Genomic DNA, 4,997 nt, shown 5'->3' on the forward strand with positions numbered 1-4,997 from the left:
ACACACACACACACAAAGAAGATGAAATCTGATACGTGTTTTAAGGACAGAAATAAAGGAGCACACACCCTAGTAGTTGTTGACAGTGGTCAATGTCTCCACATATTATGTGGATTCTAAACTGCTGTTTGTCACTTAAGAGGGAGAAGGACAAATACTGTCTTGTTTTGATGAAAAATGTTTTGACCTTACTTAACATCAGAAGGCTTTCAGGGGCTCCCGTAGGAAGCACATTGTAAGCATAAGTGCTTCCCTTCCAAGCCTGATAATACAGACCTGAGGTCCGGTGTTCCTGAAGTTATATCAGGAGGATGGCAGTTCAAGAACTGTCTGGGGCTGGAGAGATGGCTCAGCGGTTAAGAGCACTGACTGCTTTTCCAGAGGTCCTGATTTCAATTCCCAGCAACCACCTGGTGGCTCACAACTGTCTGTAATGGGATCAGATGCCCTCTTCTAGTGGTCTGAAGACAGTAACAGTGTACTCACATACATAAAATAAATAATTCTTTTTAAAAAATATGTCTGGATAACTGAGAGAGACCTTGTCCCCAAATAAAGGGTATAAAGGTTAGGAATATAGGTCAGTACAGGAGTGTTCAGTTAGTGTGCACCAGGCTCTGGTTTTAAGTGGCTTTATCCAAATGTTACAGAAATAACATTTTGTTTTATAAGCAAGTGGTCACTGTTGCAATTGTGACAGGAGCAGCAGTGTCACCTGAAAATGCAGTAATACAAAATGCACGCATCACACCTCTAGAAGCTGTATAATTGTAGGCACAAGAGTACAAATGGGCTTACATTTTGTGTTTCCTTAGAAATCCTGTTGCCTGCCACTCCTGGAATTGATTCCAAGGCCTCAAGCATGCTAGCTGAGTGTGCCACCAATGAGCTGTAGCCCAGCCTTCATGGCTTTTGTTGTCTTAAGTAACTGGCTCAGACCTACTTCTCCAGACTTTCCAGTTCATTGCACTGGAACATGGAGCAACGATCGGTAGTGTCCATATCTCCTCATCCTCTTGGTCTGCGGCTCACCTCCTGCCGGAACCCGCAGGCTATCCTCTTGGTCTTCGGCTCACCTCCTGCTGGAACCCGCAGGCTATCCTCTTGGTCTTCGGCTCACCTCCTGCCGGAACCTGCAGGCTATCCTCTTGGTCTGTGGCTCACCTCCTGCCGGAACCCGCAGGCTATTGCTATTCTGCATCGACTTCCTGTCTCTGTTTAGAGTGCCCATGAGTGTTGAGTTAATGGGTAAGTATACAAAAACACATGCCTATTACTGACTGGAGTTATGCATGTAGGTAAATGATGTTTAAACTTTATCATATTGGATGTAGCTCTGGTATGGAGGGTACCTGGTATAGACAAAGCCCTGAGTTTGATCAAGGTTAGGGAGGAGGGGAGAACCCATGATCTCTTATGTAGAAATTTTGTCAGTCAAGGAATTCCACTATGAAAATATTGGCCATCCACTGCCTTGTTAGAAAAGGATGAGATTTCAGTGATGAAGAGTGCTTCTGCTTGGGTTCTGCCCTCAGGGAATATTTAAATTTGGTCATTTATCATGAAGAACTGTTACTAAGGACTGAGTTACTTTAAATGTTGTTTTAAGTCACTTAGGGAGACTATAAAATGATTTTTAAAGGTACTTCACATTTAAGAAGTAATCTAGAAAATAGCTATGGTTTTACAAGTTTGTTATTACCTTTACAGGGTGTAATTTCCTCTATTTAAAAAAAAAAATCTTAGTTTATAAATAAGACGGGTGAGAGGGTTGTGGTGGCCAGCAGTGTCATGTCAAACTCTGTGAGGCATTGTTCAAAATCTGGTGATTTATTTTAGGTATATTTTATATAATATAATTTGGAAAATGTTTCCTTGTGTATCATAATTTCATGTGCACAGTAGGGCATAGTTACATTGAAACTCTTTTCAAAGTATGTGTCACTTCTTTATGGTAGGTATAGAATCCAGCATGGAGTTGTATAGACTACATGTATTATCTTAAGGGTCTAGGAGAAGATCTCCAAGATCTGTATGTGATCTCAGTCATACAGATAGTACAAAGGTCACTACACTATTAACCATTTCCAGTTCTGTTTTTAAGGGATGGAGGCAGGTGTGGCATGGCCCTACAGGTAGCACAGAGGTCGCTAGGCTTTTAACAACATCTGTTCTCAGCCTTCTGGGCAGAGAATAGGTTATACATCTTTTCCTCTGGAGAGTCAGCCCAGCATGTTTAACATTCCTGGTTTCCCTAGTGCTTATATGTGAGCACCAGGACATTGTGCCCTCTACAGTAAACTAAAAATAGCCAATATTGTTATGTTGTGCCTTGAGATAGTTTGAATAGGTATAAGTGTTTGAATGCTTACCTCTAGGGAGTGGCACTTTTTGGAGGTGTGGCCTTGCTAGAGTTGGTTGGATGAAGTGTGTCACTGTAGGGGCAGACTGTGATGTCTCCTATGCTCAAGTTACACCCAGTGTGACATACAATCTCCTCCTGCTGCCTGTGGATCAAGATGTAGAACTCTTGGCATCTGTCTGCGCACTGCCATGCTTCTGGCCTTGATGATAATGAGCTAAACCTCTGAAACTGTAAGTCAATCCCAAGTAAATGTTGTCCTTTATAAAAGTTGCCTTTGTCATAGTGTCTTTCACAGCAATAAAAAAAACTAAGGCATGCTTAAAGTGTCAGGTAGGTGGTTAAACTTAGTGGGTTAGGAGGATATTACACATTCTAGTCTGGACCAAGAATTATGATTCAGAGCTTTTAAAATAACATATCATAGATCTTTGGGTTATCTTAGGAATAGTCAATGCTACACCAAGTATTAAATGTGAGAGTCAGAGATCTCTTGTACTAATGGGGGAGCATACGACATCCAGCACCACCCTCGGTCCTTCCACACTTATTCTCTGCACAGATTAGAAGGTACTACAAGGGCTGGTGAGATGGCTCAGTAGGTAAGAGCACCCGACTGCTCTTCCAAAGGTCCGGAGTTCAAATCCCAGCAACCACATGGTGCCTCACAACCATCTGTAACAAGATCTGACTCCCTCTTCTGGAGTGTCTGAAGACAGCTACAGTGTACTTAAATATAATAAATAAATCTTAAAAAAAAAAAAAAAAAAAAGAAGAAGTTACTACAATTACTGATGGACTGTGTCAGACCCCTAGGTGTATTAGGACAGAAGACAACTTATCCTCATCCCACAGCCCCAGAGCATACACTGGACAGCTGCTTTGATTTCTTATGAAAAAGCTTTCCTTTGATTTGTGGGATAAGTTGATGTCTCATTTCTGTCTTCAGGAATATGTATTACCTGAAAGCAGAGAGCAGTTGTTGCATTGGATCATTCAGAGAGTATGCAGCCACAACCATGCCTTAGATGTGTGTAATTCAAGTGGAGAAGACACAAGCCAGTGGTTGCAATATCATCAACACTTGAGTGTTCTGTAATCGGTGAGTGTGCAGTGTGCAGCGCTGCTTGAGAGATGTGGGAGTCAGCCAGTGCTTCTCAGAGGTGATTTTGAGCCATCCAGCCATCAGGAGGACAGAGGAGGAGGTGCGCTGTGGGTGTTAGGGATCTTTGATGGCTTATATAGTATACATGGTAGTAAGACAGCCCAGAGCGTCTTACACTTTCCCCAGCGGGCCGGCCTTGTTTTTACTTCTTGTTTCGCTCTTGCTGCTTCTCTCCCCTTAGATTAATGTTTGCCATGTGCAAGGAAAAGGCAGAGGCAAAATGGCGTCGGCTTATGGAAAAATAATTTACAAAAAAAATGATGGGATAGTTCTGCCAAATTTGAGTGAGTGAAAAAACGAGAAAACTTATTCTGTTAGAGCCTGAGAAAAGGAAGGAAAGTCAGTCCAACAGTGAGTCTAGCCTCATTTATTCCAGGATTGGTGTCAGCAGAAAACCAACAACGATGTGGTGGCACACAGTGAACTGACCAGACCCAGGCAGCAGTGGCTCTTTTGGTGGCAATGGTGCCAAGTCACAGGTACTCTCCTTGCTAATGGCAGATACCAACAGGCAGACTATTGCCTGCGTTTAGCTCTGTTAACCATTGACAGTGAGACAATCATGTCTTCAGTGTTCATACCTCTTAAAGATCTTGTCTGTAACACAAGGGCATTTGAAGAGCAGTGGTTTAAGACCCGGGTCTCATTTTGTTGTCCTGGCTTAGACTTGTGGCAGTCCTCCTGCTTCAGCCTGCTAAGTGCCAGGATTACAGGCTTGAGCCAGCATGCTTAACTTCTAGTTTAGTTTCTTCAGATAGGGTCTCATGCAGCACAGTCTGGCTTCAGACTTGCTATGTAGCATGGGATAACCTTGAACCCTGATCTTCCTGTCTGCCTTCTAAGTTCTGGGATTCCAGGCATGCCCGGTTAAAACAATAAAGTGTCAAGTGGTGGATTTAGTTATATTCTTCTGGAGACTACGACAAAAGAGTCCTTGAAGTCAAGCTGACTCTGCCTTCAGCCTCCTACATGAAAAGGTAGATAGAACAGGTCTTGTTGCAAAGTAAATTCAAGACCTACTTATCTACCAACAGCCATTACCTACCCCCACAGTCTTCCTGTAGGAAGTGGGTGGGTGAACTCGTACATGAGGCAGGTGGGGAAAGCCAGAGTGGATGAAGTCTCTACTAGTGGTAGGAAGATGCTTGGAGATCACATGGGTGGGTTAGAAAGTTGAGCACTTGTTTCCTATAGTGCAGGTTTGAGGAATCCAAAAAGTGTACTGTCACTTCACAATTCTGCATCACAGAATTGTGTGTGGGTCATGTATGGCAGTAGTTGTACCAGGTGTGAGGCTGAGACGCTGAGACTCCCAGCTGCCCATAACCTGGGACTATTTGGACTGAAGGCCAAGTACACACTTCAGAAATATTTTATGTGCACAAGTGATTACCATCATTTGAAAAGGCAGGGAGCTGATTGTGTGTGTGTGTGTGTGTGTGTGTGTGTGTGTGTGTGTGTGTGTGTGTG

General features: G+C 43.2%; 2 long non-coding RNA genes and 1 other non-coding gene across 3 annotated transcripts in view; all 3 read left to right on the top strand.

The window, feature by feature from the left end:
- The window catches only part of LOC115063413, a 4,453-nt gene extending 2,035 nt beyond the window's left edge, over nucleotides 1–2,418 (top strand). The window contains exons 2-3 of the long non-coding RNA XR_003843281.1: nucleotides 816–1,248; nucleotides 2,379–2,418. This is a non-coding gene — a long non-coding RNA (uncharacterized LOC115063413). The remainder of the gene's footprint in view (nucleotides 1–815; nucleotides 1,249–2,378) is intronic.
- A 139-nt stretch (nucleotides 2,419–2,557) lies between these two features.
- Nucleotides 2,558–4,997, top strand: part of LOC115063412 — a 3,858-nt gene continuing 1,418 nt past the window's right edge. The window contains exons 1-3 of the long non-coding RNA XR_003843280.1: nucleotides 2,558–2,595; nucleotides 3,312–3,464; nucleotides 3,709–4,006. This is a non-coding gene — a long non-coding RNA (uncharacterized LOC115063412). The remainder of the gene's footprint in view (nucleotides 2,596–3,311; nucleotides 3,465–3,708; nucleotides 4,007–4,997) is intronic.
- Nucleotides 4,438–4,563, top strand: LOC115062903. Its single transcript, XR_003842810.1, has one exon.

Source organism: Mus pahari, chromosome 1 (genome assembly GCF_900095145.1).
Source record: "Mus pahari chromosome 1, PAHARI_EIJ_v1.1, whole genome shotgun sequence".
Taxonomy (NCBI): Eukaryota; Metazoa; Chordata; class Mammalia; order Rodentia; family Muridae; genus Mus; species Mus pahari.